Below are 21,948 nucleotides of genomic sequence, written 5' to 3'. Positions count from 1 at the left end.
TAATCTAGCACTGAGAGACCAGCAGGATTAACAACACGTCACTATAAACCTGACCCTGACTTTACCTCACACCAAAGTCCTGATTAACATTTACAAATAAATAATAAATAATGGAAAACACATATTTTAGGTGTTCCACAGAAGAAAGTAAGTCATTCAGGGTGAGTAAATTAGTTTTCATTTTTCAGGTGAACTATCCCTTTAAAAATGGCAGAAACCAGGTTCAATAATTCCAGGACTACATGCGGCAGCTGAACAAATGACGAGGAGAAATTGGAATAACAATGGAATGTTAACACTATGGAAAGTTAGATAAAGTTGGCATGAAATGGAAGTTGCAATAATCTTTTCTTTCCAATTGTGAAGTATATCCAAGTAAAACGGCTTCTAGAACAAGAAAAAAATTGAGGACGGGATTTGATTTTGTCCATACAGGTGTCTCAGGGCGGCATATACAATCTTCCATCAATAGTTCAAGGATCGAGTGAAGGGTAATAGCACCAAAATAAACAAGAAACATTCAACATACATTCTCAAGGAAATTCCAGAGAGGGGACCAAAAACGGCAGAAATCATTAGACCTCCGGCGTAAGTCACAAGGTAATTTAAAGGTATGAAAATAGCAATTTGATTAAACCACATATGAACGGAAAGGACATAAAGAGTGGACCACAAAAGAGCAAGCACATTAATTTAAAAAAAAATAATGATGTGAACAGATAAATAATTAAAAAAAAAGAATTGTCAATTTGGATTTCACCTACAAACCTACAGGATAAGAGAAATTATCACTGAAAATACTGAAAGTTTATAGACCCATTCACAACAACAAACACTTTTTTTTTTTTCATTACAAAACTGCATTGCATGTGGCGGTAATGTGAGCACTTGTAGAAATTTGTAAATTTGTCATTCGGCACTTATTCGGGTAATGTAGTGTATTTGTAATGCAGATCAGCTGTCACTATAAGGTGAGCTCACAGGAGAGAATAAACACCGGCGGGTCGACCCGACTGTCACAGCCAGTGTTAAAACACAATTAACAAAGATGTGCGTTAAGAATTCCTCCAGTTTGATTCTGTGCAGATTAGCAGTGATTCATAATTCATTAACCTTGGGTGACTTTACACTATAGATTAATTTTTAATTTCAGTTCAGCGCCACAACGGGGAGGTCAACTGCGTGATGTCACGACATCACTTCCTCCAGGAGCCCAGGTCCACGGTGACACTTAATTTTGTGACTCCTCACGGAGGAGAAAAAAAACAACGCAGCCCATCTGAAGCTCTCTCTCTTCGCACACTAAAGCGCAGAGTAAAACCTGTCAGTTACACTCCATTCAGAGCCAAAACGACAGATAAACAAGCCAATAGCATGACAATTTACATCAGTAAGAGGGCCAACATTGAGAGCAGGAGTCTAAAGCCCGAAGGCAGAGTGAGAGAGAGAGACGACTCATGTATACAAAAGAGGAGAGACAGAGATTTGGCATAGTGTCATGCAAGTCTGCGGGGTAAAAGCGTGAGGGGCTTCTGAGGGGTAATAGATCAATAAGCACACTGAAGCCAGTCTGGGTCCCTACGGCTGAGACAGATCGTTCTCACACACACATTGAGAGGTGAGCCCAGGGCAAGCCAGTGGACTCATCAAACACAAAGACCTATTTCATGTGCAATCTATAGGCCAGCCGAAATGACCTGCAAGCTATGAGACACAAAGTACTTAAAAAAACACCCTTGTCAGCAAATATCAGAATCGATCGGCATGTAAATTCAATAGGAGCCTTGCAGAAGTGGCTGTTTTGTGTGCAAATGACTAGCTGTTGCTTTAAATGGAGTCTGCCGGCCCATCTCTCGTAATATTCTATCTACACATGCAAATAGCTTGCAGTTCTGTCCATCAATACCTCAGTGAAAAAAAAAAAAAAAAAAAAATACCACATAAACTCATCATGATTGGACAATGAGAAGCGTATTCTAGCGATTCGGCTGACACACAATGCCAAAACAAGTTTGTGGCTCGCCAGCGCACTCGCACTGTCAGATACTGACCCAATAACTGAAGACTTAAGACAAATTAGCACCTGCCTATTTAATTACAGTGCCGACTTAATTAAACTCCCAAGGATTAAACACTGCTGTTGAGGCACAACTATTACAAATACACAGAGGCATGCATGCATGGCATTGCATAGCAAATCAACTGTAGCCCGCTACTTCATGCTATTACATCATGTATGTTTGTTTGTATGTCGGAAAGATGCAATACCAAAGCTAAAGTGTTTTCTGCAGATTTACCTTTCATCTGCGTTCTGTAAACACCAAATATGAATAGCATAGCCTTAGGGTGGATTAGATTATAATCAGCCAGGACATTTAATCTATTCTTTAACCAACAGAGCAATTGAGCTTGATATACACACTGAAATAACAGAGTTTTTGTACTGGATAAGATTATTCGCATCCCTCTGCCAGACCCCTTAATGTGCTAATGGAGTCAGGTTTGTTGGACGGAGAGACAGAAGAAAGACTTAAAGGGTTAGTTCACCCAAAAATGAAAATTCTGTCATTAATTACTCACTCTCATGTCGTTCCAAACCTATAAGACTTTCGTTCATCTTCGGAACACAAATGAAGATCTTTTTGATGAAATCTGAGAGCTTTCTATCCCTGTATAGACAGCTACAAAATTGAAGTGTTCACGCTTCAAAAACTTCATAAAGAGATTGTAAAACTAATCCATATGAATTGAGTGGTTTTGTCCAAATTGTCTGAAGAGACTTGATCGCTTTTTATGACGAACAGATTAAATTTAGGCTTTTACTCGCATATAAAGATTGATCAGCGATAATGACCTTTGATCAACCGAACCTGAATGATGCGAGAGAACAATCCTTTTGCTGAAACTCAAATGTGCTGCGTAACATGAGAATGAACCTCATTGGTTCTTGCTGAAGTTCAATCGTGTTGTGTAACACGAGAATGAACCTCATTGGTTCTTGCTGAAGTTCAATCGTGTTGTGTAACACGAGAATGAACCTCACTGGTTCTTGCACATCAAGCAAACATGCTTGAGATTCCGTTTACCACAACTGATGTTTGAGTTGATGAGTGTTTATATGTGAATAAAAGCCTAAAATTCAATCTGTTCATCATATAAAGTTATTTTATCTCTTCAGAAAATTTGGACTAAACCGCTCAATTCATATGGATTAGTTTTACGATCCCTTTATGAACTTTCTGAAGCATCAAAGTGGTAGTCACATATCTGTCTATGGAGGGACAGAAAGCTCTCAAATTTCATCAAAAAGATCTTCATTTGTGTTCCAAAGATGAACGAAAGTCTTATGGGTTTGGAATGACATTAGGGTAATTAATGACAAAAAAAAAAAAAAACTCTTACAGTGAATGTACAAGGGAAGTTGGCCTGACATTTCAAGCTGCATCAACAGTCTCCCGTATGATCACCACAGTTTAATGCGTCTATCCCACACATACTAAACCTAGGCCACATCTCAGACAATAAAGTACACTTTTGTCCCAGTCTGTACACCGAGCTCAATCATCAAACATTTAACAGTGTTTCCCCTGAGAGAACGGATGATATCACAATCACCGGGTGAAAACTGAAAACCAATGACTTAGAAATAGGGAGAGAAAAAAAAAAAAAAAATTTACCTGCTCTGTCATCAGTGGTAATAGAAGCATTAAAATTCAGCAACGCATCTGACTCATCTCTGATTTGAAATGCTCTTTACCTTTTCTGCACCAAAATCAAATGGTTGCACACTTCCATATCAATATTTTACTGCCCGCTTAATGTGAATTTAATGATACCAATCTCCTATTTAACGTCAGTGTGTTCTGTAATGGAAGGCTCTCAGTAGGAGAGCGCCGGAGAATCGTACGCAGGACGTAGGACCGGCACTGGGGCGATGCAATCGGAGATACTATGAACCCGGCAAAGTAATCACACGGTACAAGAGTAAATCAGCCACAACATTTAGAAGTCTGCAGCATGTGAACAAAGCCCAGGAGGTAGTTGAGACTGGTTCTTAATGAGCTAATTAGGTTTGTTTAGGCAGCTTTTACACGCTGCTGGTAATGAGGGGAATGAGAGACAAATTCCTTTGCCAAGGAGGAGAGGATATGGAAAGAGTTGTAAAGGAGAGGGGAAAAGAGCTGTTCTGAAGACAGTGAGCATCAACAATGGCTGTTTTTAAATCTTACCGTACATGTTCTTCAAGCCAACGTTTCCAGATCGGTGTAATCTGGTCTATGACGTCAAGCCTTGTACCAGCTTGATTCCGTACACTGACCACAGACTGAGGTTTCATGTCACATGTGCTTCCGATAGCCAGGTTACAACACACACACACACACACACACACACACACACACAGAGCAGGATTAAACACATGCACATTCCTCCTGCTGTCTGCTCTCACACTGGTGGCAAGATAAAAAGATCATATCTATTAAGGCAACAAAATGCATCGGTTTAAACCATTTGAGCATTCAGAAAAACACTCATCAGTGACTGTGGCCTTCACCGTCTGATAAAGCACTGCAGCAACAGGACCATCACAAGCCTGTCGTGCATAATTAATGAAAGAGATGAGAGCTGTTAGCCACTCTCTCTCTCACACACACACACACACACACACACACACACACACACACACACACACACACATAAAAAGCAGCGATGCCCAGTACCAGCTGAGGGTTGGTAAAAGAAGCAAGATGAATGAAATAGGACATTCTGATCTTAAATAGCTGTACAGATTCTTGTGTGTTAAACAGGAAGTCAACAGGACCGCTGACTGTCCAATGCAGCCAAAGCATACACATGAATGCACTTAAAAATGATTGCCTCACAAACCCTGGCAGGAAATGTGATAGTCTTATTTAAAAAAAAAAATAAATATTTTTTTTTTTTCCCAATTTTCCCAATTTCCCAATTCTGAGGAAAAAAAAGTCAGAATTGTGAGATAAAGTCGCAATTATCTTTTTTTTTTATTCCGTGGCTGAAAACAACCTTACATAATTCATTACCAAAATGCACATAAATCTAACTTTTATTACTGTAATGAAGTATATATATATATAATTTATTATTACTATTAACATGTATTTATTAAATATATTTAAATATTATTTTTCTTATGTTATATCAAGATAAATTGCAAAGAACATTTGTCATGTACACTGCTGTTCAAAATTTTAGATTTGTTTTTAAAGAAATTAACATTTTTGTTAATCAAGGATGCATTAAATTGATCAAAAGCAACAGTTAAGATGATTATAATGCTAAAAAATATTTCCATTTCAAATAATTGCTGAACATGTCATTCAAACAATCCTTAAAAAAGTATCATATTTCCACAGAAATATTAAGCAGCACAACTATTTTCAACTTTGATGATAATAATAAGAAATGTTTCTTGAGCAGCAAATACGCATATTAGATTGATTTCTGAAGGATCATGTGACACTGAAGACTGCAGTAATGATGCTGAAAATTCAGCTTTGACATCACAGGAATAAATTACATTTTAAAATATATTCAAATTGAAAGCAGTTATTTTAAATTGTAATAATATTTCACAATTTTACAGTTTTTACTGTTTTCGACAAAATAAATGTTAAATGTTACGAACCCAAACATTCAGTGTAAATTATACCTACTGTACAAAATGCTATTAATTTAATTGACACTAAAATAAATAAATAAATATTATTCACACAAAATATAATCTCTTTTTCCCCCTCTTGATTTGAGGATGAAATATAATCTGGCCATATTCTTTGTGAAATTCATCTTCAAAGGAAAAGCATGCAGAAGGTCACAGAAAAGCTGAAAGCATTTGTCTGAACTAGCAGTACTTTCCATTTCTCTACCTAAACATGTCCCTTTAGTCTTCTCTACAGAACATAACACAAATGCTTTTAGCACCTATAATCAATAGAAAAACACTGTTTCACTCCAGCTATTGCTGATGTGTGTGAGTCACAAATATTTTAAAAGTGAAAAGGGTGGAAGGATTTAGAAGAGTACTCTACAAGTGGTATCTAAACACACACAAACAAGTACAGAGGCACACCAACAGAAGGTCATCACATTCAAAATGTGCCCAGGTAAGAGGTAAGATCTTTCTCCTCTAACTCCCAGGAAATGACCGCATACATGAGAGAGAGTATGTGTGTGTTTTGTGTTTGGGGAGAGGGTGTTCAGAGGTTAAACTTGTACTCCTGAAAGTGTTCCCAGCAGAGATTAATCATTCCGGGCCGGGATGCATCATCACAGCCATAAATCATTGGGCCTGACCTCTCTTTCCTCTCTCTTGTGATATTAGTGAGGAGCGGCGAGTAGTGAGATTGCTCTCTGCGTGATGGTTGCCACAAATGGTTTGCACATTACATCTTTCAAAGTGCATGTATCTCAAGTCAGGTAAATATGGAAAAAGCCATTGCATCTCTTTCTTTTTGGAATAAAAATGTGACAGATATAAGTGAAATAGGTGTCCTGAGATACATCTCTGTAACAGCTGTAGGCTCTGTAAACAGCAAAAAAAACTGTTTGCCAATCAGAAACTTCTATTTTGAATCACGGGTGAATCAGAAACATATTTTTGCCTCGAGGGGCAGTGTAGGAATTGGACGCTATTCAAAGAGACGTTCGAAATGAAAGTGAGCAGTTGAATCCCTTCACAAAGGACTCTTACACAAGGTTGTTAGCAAAGGGTACAGACAACAGGTCACTTCAAGTAGCAATTTTTATGTTTAGGATCACATGCACTCTTCAGAGTAGTGACTTCAAGTGCTCTGCCCTTCTCAATTAGTAGGGCGTACTGATGCTCACTTTCGAATGTCGTTCATTCCGGTTTGCATGTTCAGATTTGCTGGAAGGTGGGGTGGTGTAATTCAGTGATCAGAAAGAAGTTCAGCACCTTTAAAAACAAACATGTGAACTCTTGCATTAGCACTAATCTAAGCCAAGTTCACTGTTTAGCTGCAGATGCTCAAACTGGCAGCATTCAGGAGATATTTTAGTCATCTTCTGTTTCAGTTCTGCTTCTTGTGTAGTCTTGTCTTGAAATGCATTAATATCTTGTATTGAGATCACAGCACATTCAAATAGCATTAAGGCCAATTGTATTACAGATTTACAGTAGTTGGTGGTTTTTTTTTTGTTTTTTTTGGAGGTTCGCTGTTGGTACATGCTCCTTTGCATTTTCCAAAATAGATCAAGTTTGGTCTCATGTCATAGGGTCATTGTTGCACAAAAGAATACGCCTGCCCATTATCTTTAGCAAGATAACGGGCAGGAATGTTTTCCCCCTTACTAAAGAGAAAATTCAGGATTTCTCTCTGACGAACACAGATGTTATCACCTGCAAGAGGTCTCTACAGACCCTTAGCAGTGACCCCAGGTTTCTGTGTCACCTATTTTAGTATTCTATTCGTCCCTTTACACTAATCACTGTAGGAGACCCACTGCTAGAGAGAGCAGCTGTACTGCTGAATTTCATCTTTTAAATGGAGCTCTGAGCGTTTACGCTTCCTTCAGGTCACGTTGGAATGATCGTATTTACGAGATTAGTACACATAAACATGATGTCGTTATTACCAGCAGAAAACTCTTTTTCTTTGAGTCCTAACTTTCGGCATACTAATTTTGCTGTGAGCAGGTTTATCCACAAACAAACTACATTTCCATTCACTCTCTATGCCAGCATGACATACTTAAAAGCATAGATAAACCATCCGTTACATAGTCATGGCTCCAACTCAACTCGTTCTATAAGGACCTCTGATGTCTGTCTGTTTGTCATTGTTATACTCTAATCACCGCTCAAATGACTGGAGCATCTGACTTTTTCAAAAGTCTTAGAAGAATTATCCATCAATGATCTTCCATGGTTTAATCCATTTTATGGATATTTTAAACATTTATGAACTTAATTTGTCTTAAAGCACTGCTAATCAGCTGTCTTATAGATTCTGTAAACAGAACTGTAAAAAAAAACAAAAAAACACCTATGAATGCAATGAATTAAACACTCAGCTGAAGAAATATTTAAGTATTATTTAAGTATTAAGTATTATTATTTATTTAAGAGTTTATTTAAATCACTATGTCTGTCATATGTGTATTCATATTCAATCTGTTCATCATAAAGTCTCTTCAGAAAATTTGGACAAAACCACTCAATTCATATGGATTAGTTTACGATCTCTTTATGAACATTTTGAAGCATCAAAGTGGTAGTTGCATGGACTGTCAATGGAGGGACAGAAATCACTCAGATTTTATCAAAAAGATCTTCATTTGTGTTCCGAAGATGAATGAAGTTCTTACAGGTTTGGAACGACATGAGGGTAAATGATGACAGAATTTTCATTTTTGGGTGAACTAACCCTACAATACAGTATGAAAATACATCAATAATTCTCTAAATGTGCTAGCCTTGGACTAAAGCACTTGACAGGAGTCATACGACAGCTTGCTTGACTGAACAGGAATGTGTTTATTTCTTATATTTCTTTCATTATTGATGTATATTGACACAAACTGAAATAATGGGGCATTTTCTAATTAAACACAGTGCACTACTGGAAATCTGGACTTTCCTGTTAGGGGCCGTTCACACAGAATGCGTTTTCACAGAATACTTTTCCATTGTTTTCAATGAAAACACGCTAGACAGACGTGTATGACCGTTGCACTCACGTTTTGCATCTTTTGCAGCGTCTTGCGCATGACACGTCATTCTAAAAGTTAAAATCAGTTCAACTTTTTTAAAAAAGCATCTTGAGACCTTGCGTTTTTTTCCCCATTCCACTGCCCACATCTTGTGTTTTTCAAAGCAAAAACGCGTTCTGTGTGAAAGAGCCATTACTGTGCATTCCTGCCCCAATCCCTTCCTGCTTTGCAGCAGTAAGTGTAAGTGTTCTTGTGCTAAACATTGCTTCCAAGCTCCTACGTGCTTGTAAGTCTGTCTGGGTCGTGGATTTGACACCGTCACCTAGTTAACGCTTATCAACAGCAACCTGAGCTGTGCTGAATTGAGGTAAGCCGCACATATCCCGGTCAGACTAGAAATTAAACTATCAGCTTGTTAACTCTATGGGCACCATGGGCCTGGTCTGTTATGAAGAGATACTGAAGAGGGTGCTGGTGACATCAGCACTCTCTTGTTCTCAGCTGCATGTGTGTGAATGTGATTTTAGATGCATTAGGGTTATTATACACTCCCACCCAAACCCTGTAATCTCTTAATCTGTTAAGGGCTGGACTCAAGGGCTGCATCTGTCAGAGTGCTCGACAGGGGAGAGGCCATACACCTAATGTGTCAACACACCACACAGAAGCATTTGTGACTTCCTGTGGGGCAGCTTTCAAATCTGGCAGTATATGCCATGTCAACAGCCAAAATACTGACCCAATAATGAACACACTCACACGTTCATCCATTAATGCATCTCCATACCTCAAAACACACACCACATCTATCTGGTCTCATTCCCAGCTCTCCTTCACACACCACGGACCTGGCTGAAGGACGCAGGACTGGGGAGGGGGACTTGATAATGATGCAGATGCTCTTATAACTGCAAATGGACTTCGCAACATCGGCCACGCCAATACGTACACACAAACTCTTTTACAAAATCATACACACAGACAAGAGTGAACTAGAGTTTGCCTAACAATGCTAATTGGTTGAAAAGAGTCAGGCTTATGTTGACAGTAATGAAGACTGATGCTCTTATGTGTCCTCAAATGTGGTAGACTCTAGTGTGGGTATAAATAAACACTGTCAGTGCTAACCCAGATCTGAGGTTTTGTGTACACACATACAAAAAAAAAAAAAAAAAAAAAGATACAGAAGACAGTTCAAATAACACACACATACACATCCACAAATCCTAGCAAGCCACTGCAATCCAGTAAATCTGGTAACAGTTTAAAAGAAAGTGTCTATAGAATTGAATGTATGGAAATTTAAATAGATAAATTGATTTAAAAAATAAGAATGAAAGAAGCTGACATTCCATCTCTTAGACTAAATGCTTTTCTGAAAGCAGGGTCAAGAGGAGATGATAATAAAGATGATGAAAGCAATGTAATCACCTTATAAATAAATAAATCTGTACGATAATTCTAAATGTTACTACTGCAGTATATGTGCCAATCATGAGACTGATGAAACTCTTGCAGCAGCATGAATTATCTAAACCACAGGAAACTTCAGTGTTGTCAAAAGTACTTACCATGATACCAAGTCGGTACTGAAATTTTAAAAATGTGATGCTTTGAGCGCTGTTGAGTGGATTCGTAAACACCTCTGATTGGCCACCGTGTTGACGCGCTCATCTGATATGTCTGTGATTGGCTACAATGATCAACACTTCAAAAACTTGTTGTAAATATACATCAATGACGCTCTTCACCGAGCGTTTAGACAGATACACACCGGTCCACTGATAGACGTCTGCTTTCAAACGTTCCCACTCCCATTTTCAAATTCAAACATTTCTGTGTGCTTTCAAAGCTCCTGTGTTACCCCCTTTCCACCAGCACGAACCGGGTGCTAGTTCAGAGCTAGTGCTAGTGTCAGTTCGAAGTTGGTTCAACTGACGAGCCTTCTAAGAACCAGTTTGCCTTTCCACGGGCTAGAGAGCAGCACAGGTCTTACGGCACTGCATACGTCTCATATTTCACAGCAAAGCTAGCGCTGCAGTGCCAAACACAAACACACCAAGCTTGTTCGAGATGCATTGGCTTCCCGCAGAGCGATCGGTGCATGACATCAAAGCACCGCGAGAACAATCCAAAAGCACAAGGAGTCGTATGCTCTACAAATGCTTCCGGGACCCGCGGCACTCCGATGTCACCCGCCGAATCGGTCCGCGCTGCTCCGATGCATCTCGAACGAGCCTTCCATCAACAATCGCGGATGTTTCACTACTGTTGATGCTCATGGCTTTGCGAACCTACATCGGCATCCAAACACGGCTCGCCGTAATTTGTATATAAACGGAGATTACAATCGAGCTGCTATTAGCCATTTCAAAAATGGCGGTCACAAGTTTCTTGTTGGTCATGGTAACCCCACCCCCAACCCCTGACGCAAGCGGTTCTTACTTCTAGCCCAGCAATGTTTTGGTGCTACTTACGAACCACTTTTCCTGGTTCAGAGCTGGTGCTTTGGGTGTCGAAAGATGAAGAACTGATTTGAACCTAGGCTCTGGCTCCGAACCAGCACTCAAACTGCATTGGTGGAAAAGGGGTATGTGTTGATCACTGTAGCCAATCACAGACATATCTGTTGAGCGTGAGAACACAAAGACCAATCAGAGGTGATTACGAATCCGCTCAACAGCACTCAAAGTGTCAGTACCGACTTGGTATCACGGTCGGTGCTTTTGACAATGCTAAAATAAAGTGATACAGGTTTAAAACAACACAATGGTGAATAAATGCTTTGGGTGAATTACATATTTGGTTGAACTGTCCCTTTTAGTTTGATTTGCCTAATGCTGTTGGGGGAATCTGCTGAGTGTACCTTGTTGGTGACTATTTGGATGTTTTGTGCCCTTAAAACCACTGACTTTAAAGAACAAGAAATATGAGACTAAAACATATTTTAACAAGTTGGACATTTGTTGCCGTTTGTCAACATGTCCTTACATTTAACGTGAAAAATCACAGTCTTACAAAGCAAGGCTTCAGGGTAAAGGAGGATGCAAACAGAAGGAGTTTACATTCAGCAAAGGTGCTCAGCAGAGCCGGGTTGAGTCGAGCATCTGCTCTCATTTTGGAGTTCATGACGAGAGCCGTGCTGCTTACGGCCCAAAGAAGGCAACGAGCCAGTGTGTGGGCTTAAGGGGGTTAAGGCCACACACAAACAAACACACACACACTAACCGAGAGAGCGAGTGAGAGTGAGCACTGCAAAGTGTGATCTGCTCTTCACTGCCTGCTCTGCCATGTTAGCTGGAGTTACACTGTGCCAACTGGGCCAGGATGAGGGATTGTGTATGACATGCACGGCTGTCCGGCGTTAAAGCCGTTTAGCCGCTCAGACTTTGTGTGCGCGATGAGAGTTATCTACACATATACTGCTTACGTCGAAATATTCTGTCACCTTTCACACACGCACATACCAAGTACCAAGAGGATGAGGTCTGGCAGGTGTCAACTGGATTGTGTGTTAATCAGTCCAATCTTCATCCCCTTGAACAGTGAGTAAACTGCATGTGGGTTTTTGAGGATGGCACAACACGCAATCCGCCAGATTGTTAGTCTGTATCTGTGAAAACTGAAGAAGATTTGACTCATTCTGCTCAACTCAAACATCACACATTCTCACTTTCTCGCCCTCATCTGATCTCTACTCTGCGTCCATTTGATTTTGAACTCTAATTTAGAGATACGGTACATGAGAGAGTGATCAGGCGGAGGGAAGGATCGGGGGGGGGGGGAGATATCGCAAGCTATCAAAGGCAGAGGCCCAGTAGGGAGCTTCCATCTCTTGATCTTTCCCATCTTTTTTTCTGACCGCTTCATTCATATCATAGCGCAGCAATATCGATAAGTACATTAACTCACCTACTTTAAAGTCTTCACACAGTAGGGGCATCCAGAAAACAGTGAGATACTATAACATGAGATGATAACAGCTATAATTCCTAATCATTCGTTAAAGTCTTTCCCTTTCTCCTGAGACGACAAAAAAGAACATGAGCAAGCAATCCGGGGAGAGAACAAGAGAATTCATTAGACCTTGTAGTGATGCAGTGGGACAGTCAGCACTTAATAGGAAGATGACCCTGGAGCTATCGTGTCCCATTCACACCGCCTGTCGTAGTCGGTTGGTTACTAGTAGCCATAAGATGGAGCTCTGTGTTATTAACATTAAATCAGTTCTTACAACTGAACATTCTGAAGGAAAAAAGGTGTTAAATTGCACCTGTGGATAAAGCATCACTTCAAAGTTGAATGAGAAGAATGCTTTGCCATCAAAGCTATCTATATGTATAAAGGGCACAAACAGAAGGCAATCCAGGTCCACACATAAATGTCTTACTTTAAGACCATCACTGCAAAACATGCCATATAAATATGGAACTTCTCATTGCAATGATGAACTAATCTGATTCTTGACTACAGTTTAAACATGAGGAACAACTTTTGTTTATCTGTAGCACTTAGAGTATAATAAAATAAAATAAAATAAAAATTCTTCCAGCTGACAACTTATTAATGCTCTATGGAAAGCTAGGACAGTGAATGATTCTTCTATAATAATTTTGCATCATTCATTGTCTTTAAGACACTATTCAGAATTTCCTGTGTCAACCAAATAAGTCATTCAGGATTGGAGAGTTGTGAATGAGCTGTGAATAAATGACAGAAATTTAATTTTGGATGAACTGTCCCCTTAAGTGCTTAACAGCAAAATGGTCAACCCTCAAATAGAGCAAAAACACTGAATATTTCGCTTTAAACTGTGTCAGTAACACGCTGCCTCCCTACGAAAAACACTAAGCGGTCTGTGTGCCTTTTCTGACCTTAACAGAGCATTAAACACTAATTGCGGCTACACCATTAGCCATTTCTAGCATGTTCTCCAGCTGCTGATGATACATGACCTTATGCGTCGCTGTCAACAGCCGGAAGGGAAATAGGTGCAGAGGGTCAGACGATTCACCGCGAGCACGCGCCTCTCATAGATGGACAGTGTCGGTATGCGGTTTCCATAGACTGTCACGGACTGTAAGCTTGTCTCTATTATGTTTCTCAACAATCTAGCTTTAAAAAAAAGACAAAACTGCACACCGGACGCCTGACACAATTGCAAACTAGAATGAAAAGTGTCGGCGCGTCCTTTTGGCATTCCGCTCAAGCACCAGAAATAATGAAGATGATGATGATGAAACCAGCGGGAAAGATCCACATTACCAGCACTAAAATCACACGACAGGGACAGTTTAATCAAAGGGATTTGTCAGTAAACAGACACGGTTTAGTTCCAGCAATCATACAAGTGTAGAAAACAGTCGGGGACATAGACGTGTACTGGCAAAAAAGCAGAGCTTGACATATAAACCTAAGATCTTACCTGCGCTGAAGAGCCTGTTCATTTCCCGAAGGAAACTTTTATTTCCCTCAGGGAGCACCTTCCAAACGCAAAGCCGACGAGTCAATACTTTAAGATAGCTGTCGATTCCTTTAAATATATAGAATCACACTTAAAGCAACGAATAAAATGCCTAACACAGAGATCTAATGAACACTGAATGGAGAGTCAGTTAGACGATGGCCGTCCGTTGGGATCCCGCTGTCCTAAAATGCTCAAACGGATAAACACGGTAAGATCGCGAGTCTGTACAACCTTCTGCTTTGATTAAACGAAACAGAGGCGCGCGCTGAATGAGCGCGTGTGAGGGAGATCGGACGCTACCATTCACACTGAGGGACAACTGACCGATACATGCGACTGACGGCTCAAGCATCTGCCCGAGCGGATAAATATTAGCGCTTACGAGAGTTATGAGTTGACAAACAGTCTTTCGAATCGAATTAAACCTCGTGAATGGCAGATAATGATTCAACTGAAATTTCTTTCAAGAGAATTTGCTCGCGCCTCAGGTACATGCTCCGCATGCGGGTGCACCTGCTTGAGATGTGAGAAGGATGAAAATCAGCTTTCCCCCGTTTTTCTTTTGGAGTGTAATAATAATAATAAATAAATAAATAAAACATCGGTATATTTCATATACATGCTTAGGCTACATTTATACATGGTTATAAATTAATACATGCACATGAAGTATTTATCTGAAGTGAAATAAGTGTTATCTATATTGTACAGAACAAGGGGAGATGAGTGCTTTTACAGCCTTAGCATGGAAAATGACCATTATTCGGAAATATCTGACCTCTGAATGCCACAAATGAGCACTGATAATTAAATATTCCAGAGACATGTAATAACTTGAATTATTAAGTTTTAATTTTGTACCAAGGCTATAGTGACAAGCCTGCCATTTTTGTGATTCTTTTTTTATGACAGTTACATTTGTCACCTTGTACTGAAAAAAAACAAAAAAACAAGCAAATCGAGCAGGCACATATTTGTTTTGGGTTTTTTCCCATCAGCATTGACAGGAATAATGACAGTCACTGTTTACACTGTAAACCAGAATAAGTTGGCATAACTCAAAAAAAAAAAAAAAAAAAAAAAAAAAAATTGAGGCAATCATTTAATTAAAGTTAAGATATTCAAAGTTTAAGTAAGCAGAACTGGCAGATTTTAATTTGTACTACTGAATTGTTCTCAACTTGAAACATTCAATTTCACTGATATTTAACTTAAAATGACCATGTAACCCCAGTGCAAATCTTTTTATTTTTGTAAAATTAGCTAGCTATAACATGCTAATTCAGAAAATGCTAATTTGCTAACATGTTAATAATAGCGTGGTGTAGCACTTGCTGAATGAGGACAGCAATATAAAGCTTTTAACATACTTGCTCTCAAACCAAGCTGCATGCACCACTTGTCACCATGATGGTAACGCTCCAAAAAACCCACATTAACAGAAACTCTTCTAAATTAGCATAACAAAACATTAATCACTACTAAATCTCCCATTTAACATTAATCTTGCACAAAAAAACATTATATAACACTTAATTTTAGCATTTACTCTCCCTTTCAGCTGCCATGGGCAAAGCATGCAGGGAAATAGAAATCCCATCCCAGTTTCAGTTAAACTTAAGTTCATCTAAATTAAAAGAAATAAGTTCATGAAGCTCAAAACAATGAAACAGTTCAGTTTACTTTAAATATATCAGTTCTGTGAACTTGAAAGAAAAAGAAAGTGCTAAATACTCATAAAAGTTCATTTGACCAAACTAATTTGTTTAATTTAAGTTTGTCCTACTCAAACCAATTAATTATTTTGAGCGTTAGGGTTTACAGTGTAACAGAATGCAGCACAATTCAAGATTTAAAGCTGTGTCATTTGCTATCACATTGCTATCACAAGCCAAATTGAGCTAATGAAGGTTTTTCACCTGTTTAAGGGATGTGTCAATGTATTTTCACCAATGTCTATTTAGCACAAGTCAGTCATGTACAGTAATTTTCCTCTCATACCTGACAAGTCATTTTAGCAGGGTACATGTCATGAGTGGGCATGGGGTGTACCGGGGCGTAGCCATCATTTTAGAAGTGAGGGGGACAGAAATGTTAGGTGTAATACCAGTTTTTATCTGACCTTTGTCTAATTGTTAGATTTTTTTTTTTTATGCTTTTAATTTGAAATCAATTTGCTTTTAATGAGAAATCAAATACACTGCTGAACAATAACCAATATCTAATATTTTTCCCTATATTTTATGATTAGTTTATGTACTACAAACACTTGTGCATTAAGTCCTTATGGATTTTATACAATATAAAAAAAAGGGAAAAAAAAGAAAAAGAATTAAGCAGAAAATACAGTACCTATCAAAAGTTTGGAAACATTACAATTGTAATTGTACAACTGAAATAGGCTTATGTCTCTTCTGTTCAATAAGGCTGGATTTATTTAAACAAAAAATGCAGTAAAAACAGTAATATTGTGAAATATTATTAAAATTTCAAATAACTGTTTTCTATGTAAATATATAGTAATCTGTAATTTATTCCTGTGATCAAAGCTGAATTTTCAGCATCATTACTCCTCATTACTCTTCAGTGTCACATGATCCTTCAAAAATCATTCTAATATTTGATTCTCAGGAAACATTTCTGATTATTATCAAAGTTGAAAACAGTTGTGCTGCCTAATATTTTTGTGGAAACCATGATACCATTCAAACATTTGTGGTAAGATTAAAAAAAAAGAGATGTTAATGCTTTTATTCATTAAGGATGCATTAAATTTATCAAAGTGACAGTGACAATAAATGCAAATAAATGCTGTTCATTGAACTTTCTATTCATCAAAGAATCCAGAAAAAAAATGTATCAGTGTTTCCACAAGCAAATCATCGAATTATGCTAAACATTCAGCTTTGATCACAGGAATAAATTATATTTAAAGTATATTCACACAGAAAACAGCTATTTTAATTTGTAATAATTTTTTTAAATATATTTGTTTTTACTGTATTTTTTGAATAAGTAGTCTAAATGCAGTGCTGGCGAGCATAAGAGACTTCTTTCAAAAACATTAAAAAGGTTGTCAATTAGCACTGCATTATACTTTATTGTCAATAAATACCTTGAGACGGCTTGAAAAACACATATAAACCATATCTTGTCACAATCATGTTTATTGTCTTCACGTTTCAGTCAATATGTTTCTGCATTTTATTCAGCTGCTGCTAGAGGAAATAGCTGAATTACTTCTACGAAACCGTTTTGGACATTCTGCGAGAGAGCGCTCTCCGGCTTCCAGTATGAATGAAACATATATTACACGAGAGTGAGCGCTCCACAATACTTATCGCCTCATTTTAGTGAAGAATAAAACAACAGGTCATGCAAAAAGTGCGGGGGACGAATTTACGTTTTATTACCCCCCAACCCCCCCCACGCCGATGGGGTGTACTACCTTGTAATGAGCACACGCTGGTAATGGCCTTGCACAAACAAGGTGACTAAAATGTGGTCTTTCAGTTGCACAAATTTGATTCTAATTTGTTGTATTAATGTACCTGCAATGACATTACTTTAATAGGTGAATAGTGTGAACAGGGCATAACAGAAATGGGGTGCAAGGGGAGTCATTGTTGAGCGTTTCTGTGTCATTCAACGCCAAACAAAGATCAAACTGCAGATTTCCCTATAGGTTGGGAACATTTAAGCTTGATTATATGAGAACACCTTGTTAGAAAAACCCCATGGCTGCTTTCTGAAATGCACATTTCAGACATTTCTTACACTCTACAGGTGATTGTCTGATTTGGTTATGACACAGCATGTGTTCCGGCTTGAGATTTGTTCAGAGACAAAAATAGGGAGACATTCAGTTTTGTCCATGTTGGCTTGTGCCCCCCACCTGCAACAAGATAGAGGCCAGAGAGAGAGAAACTGTTTTGTACCAAGCTGTGATTCTCAATGAGGTTATTCTCTCTGCTTCAAACCAACACTCCTCAGCATGGAGTTGTTTTCCTTGTCCCACAACCAAGATCAGTCGGCTTTAATCCCTGGTATGTTGTGTTTTCGACTCAAAGATACAATTTCTGCATTGCCACGACACTGACCATTTTTCCTCACACAAACCCACCTTTACCTTTTGTCACAAACAGTTGATTCACCTGTGATTCACTCGAAGTAAAACAGACGACATAAGAGAGAGTGAGGCATGAGTTAGTGTGCTGGCACAGTCTAAAGAAGCAGATCCACTTCCCAAATTCTCACTCATACATATGCATGTGAAATAGCGCACTGGATATGGAATATATAGAATTTTATGCTACAAAGATATGACACACACACACAACCATGCAAAATGTACGGTCAGTAAAATGTTTTTGAAAAAGGTCTCTTGCTCACCACAGCTTAATTTGATCTCAAACAGAGTAAAAACAGTTATTGTGAAATATTTTGTATTTTAATATAATTTTTAGGGATGTCCAGATCCGATCACGTGATCGGAAATCGGGCCCGATCACGTGGTTTCAGACTCGATCGGAATCGGACGTTACCTCCCGATCAGGACTCGGATATATATATGTATTAGGGGTGCAACGGTTCTCGGTAAGAAAAAAATCGAACCGTACGGTTCTCCACTTACGGTTCGGTACGCACTTGCACTGCGGCCCATCTCGAATGACGACGCATCTATTGGTTAATATGGTTTAAAACAGCAACGTGGAAAACAGACAGAGTTCAGATAATGTATGTTTCAGTCGATGGATGCGCAAAACGTTACAACAACGATAATCAGAAAGCGTGGACAAAACAGTTACTCTTTGTAAACTGTTAACTGCGAGTGCTGTCTGCTCTAATGTCCAGTCATTTACGCCGTCACCCGGGTGTTGATAGCGCGAGCGCAGGTGAGACCTGAACAGCACACGTTTCTATCTGTGTTTAAACTAACTCATTTAAGCCTTGCTGATTTAAACCTTCAAGAACAAGACGCGAAAGAGAGCTCGCGCGCGCTGTGAGAAGATTTGTGTGCGCTCATCCGAAGCGCGCACACGCTTATTTCAGTCAACGCGCAAATACTGAGTTCTCTTTCAAGTCTTGCGCTTCAGCGGACAAATTCATACAAAAATTATGTCAACATGCCCGTCTTAGCGAGTATCCTAGCAAACATAGTCGGTTATGTCTTAAGTGAACGTATATTAGTCGAGAAAGACAGCGCATGTGTAACAGTATATGTACTGGATGTGCATGTCTTAAAGGGAAAAAAAAAAAAACTATTCCTGCTGCCTGTTTTTAATGTTAAATCAAACAACAAATAACAAAGAAATCACTCACTGCTCTTGACTGAATAGTTTTTGTAACTTCAATAATGATTAATCATTATTTATTTTATACAGTAAAGATAATATGCAGTGATATTTTATATTTAATTACTATTTGATTACTGTTAGATACCTGAAAAACCTGAAAAGCACTGTTCCTGGATCCTGGATCTGTTTTTTTCGCTCTTCTTTATTCTTTTTTATGTATTATGGAAGTATCGGATCGGGACTCGGTATCGGCAGATACTCAAAATCAAATGACTCGGACTCGGACTCGAGGGCAAAAAAAACATGATCGGGACATCCCTAATAATTTTAAATGATTTTAAAATGTGATTGTGATGTTAAAGCTTAACTTTCAGCAGCCATTACTCCAATCTGTCACATAATCCTTCAGAAATCATTCTAATATGCTGATTTGTTGCTCAAGAAACATTTGTTATTGTCGATTTTCAGGATTCTTTGATGAACAGAAAATTCTAAGAACAGCATTTATTTCAAACAGAAACCATGCAAACTCAACCCTGTGTGCTGTTACTCCCAGAAGTTATGTGAAGTCAGATCAGAGCTTGCTAAACTGAGACGGTTCTTTCTATTTTTGTAAGAATTATGCATCAGACCATCAACAAAATATGGACTGTGGGTGACTATGGGCATGTTGTCTGAGGCTGAGACTACATATGAGAAAATGTTTCCATATAGGAGACCCATTTACATACAAACAACACATCAAAGTCACCTCATGTCAGAGAGCAGTCTATCAGTCTTTTTCTTGCAGATTCCAGCTATATAATGGCTGTTTTTGTTTGTTTGTTTGTTTGTGTCTTTGTTTTTTGCATGCAAACACATGGTTTTAGAAGCCAGAGATGGAAAACATGCAGTCACGCTGTGTCTGTATAAGTCTGCATGCAAAACAACGTGTGTGTGTGTTTGTTTGGAGGGCAGAGAAGACCGTAAAAGAAAGAAAAGACCAGGACAGGCCAGAATACAAATCCTGTCAGAAGAGGTTCAACAAAGATATCAACTTGTAAATTCCACAAGACAACAAAGGAAATGCCAGCGTCATGCTAAAATTATGAGGAAGCATGAAATATTGCACACTGTATGAGTGCACATGGATGTTCAATATTTCACCCCTCGGCTGCATTCTAATTCCAGCAAACGCTGTATATTTATGAGATGGAGCTTCACTTCTGACTCCAAATGAGGAGGGCAATGCAATCCTCTCCGTCAATCCACACCTGCTGCTATTAGATTTCCACCAAGGCTTAGAGAGTCACAGAGAGCAAAGGTGTGCTTGTAAGTAGATGAGACTTTTAGAATCAGCATGAGGCCAAGCATAGGGAGGACAGAATGGGCCTTCCCTTAGAAGGTTTTTTTCTCAAGGCTTGTGGGAGAGCAAAATGTGCTCTCTTTTTGGACGTAACTGAGATGCAGGAGTTAATTTACGTCCTCCAACTGTTCTGAACGAAGAACACTGGTGTCAGCAGTGTTGAAGCTGCTTTCTTGAACCCTCCGCTCTGAAGTAGCCTGGTAGAGGAAATTCTGTGAAGATTAACTAAAGTCCTAATTCTCCTTAGCTTCTAAATCTTAAAGACCCGCTAGTTTCCACCAGGAATGAGGTAGATGTGGGAACAACATGAGTTTATAATCTAATCTGACTCCTTTAGAAGCACTGTTTTGGTAAAGGGCAAATTACTTAGGCAAATTGCACTGCTTGCTGGAATTAGTGTACAGGAGACATTTTGCTGTACAAACCACAATGTAGGATACATATTCTATTTCTCCTGATTGCTGCATAGCAGCGGACATTCTAGCACATGTAACAGGCCATTACTTATGATGACAGAAGATGAAGAGAGGTTTATTGATGGCTTTGATGTGCAATGAGCATTTCCTGATTGCTTTGCTTACATCATCATTCATAACAGCGGCAAGTTTCAGGGTTAATGATGTCACTGCAAATGCAAGCATGGCTTTGTGTGCATGTTCCTAAACCACATTTGTTAAATTTTGAGTAAGATGTATTGCACTGTTAATTATTTAATCAATTTTGATTAATTCGTGAAATGCAAATTAGCTCATTAAAAATCTGAACTTATGGAATTACAAGTGATTAGCTTAGAAAGCAGTACTGGAGCCTTGTGGTTAAGAGTGGATAGATATATGATTTAGAGTTAACTGTAAATTAGACTGGCGTAAAGAAAATGGCAAGGCCTCCAATTCTGTAAAAATAAATAAATAATAATAATAATTCATTTCCGACATGTTGTATAGAAAAATAACATTATTATTATTATTACTATCATAACTCAGGTTTGTTCCGGCTAGAATACTGCTAAACAAAGAAAAAGTTCAACAAATTATAATACAGTTTAATATAAATTATATCAATATTAAAGTCCATGTAAAGTCAATTCTGAGGATTGTTTCTAAACACATTATAAATGTTACAAATGTATT

The 21,948-nt window shown here is 38.6% G+C and overlaps 1 protein-coding gene across 1 annotated transcript in view; it reads right to left on the bottom strand.

Annotated features, from left to right (window-relative positions):
* tenm2a (teneurin transmembrane protein 2a) overlaps positions 1–14,767 on the bottom strand; it is a 333,490-nt gene extending 318,723 nt beyond the window's left edge. The window contains 1 exon segment of the mRNA XM_048175813.1: positions 14,135–14,767. The gene's annotated coding sequence lies outside the window, so the exon portion shown is untranslated.
* Positions 14,768–21,948: the final 7,181 nt, after the last annotated feature.

This window comes from Megalobrama amblycephala, linkage group LG23 (genome assembly GCF_018812025.1).
Source record: "Megalobrama amblycephala isolate DHTTF-2021 linkage group LG23, ASM1881202v1, whole genome shotgun sequence".
NCBI lineage: Eukaryota > Metazoa > Chordata > Actinopteri > Cypriniformes > Xenocyprididae > Megalobrama > Megalobrama amblycephala.
The sequence above is the reverse complement of the archived record's forward strand: the minus strand, read 5'-3'. Positions and strand labels throughout refer to the sequence as shown.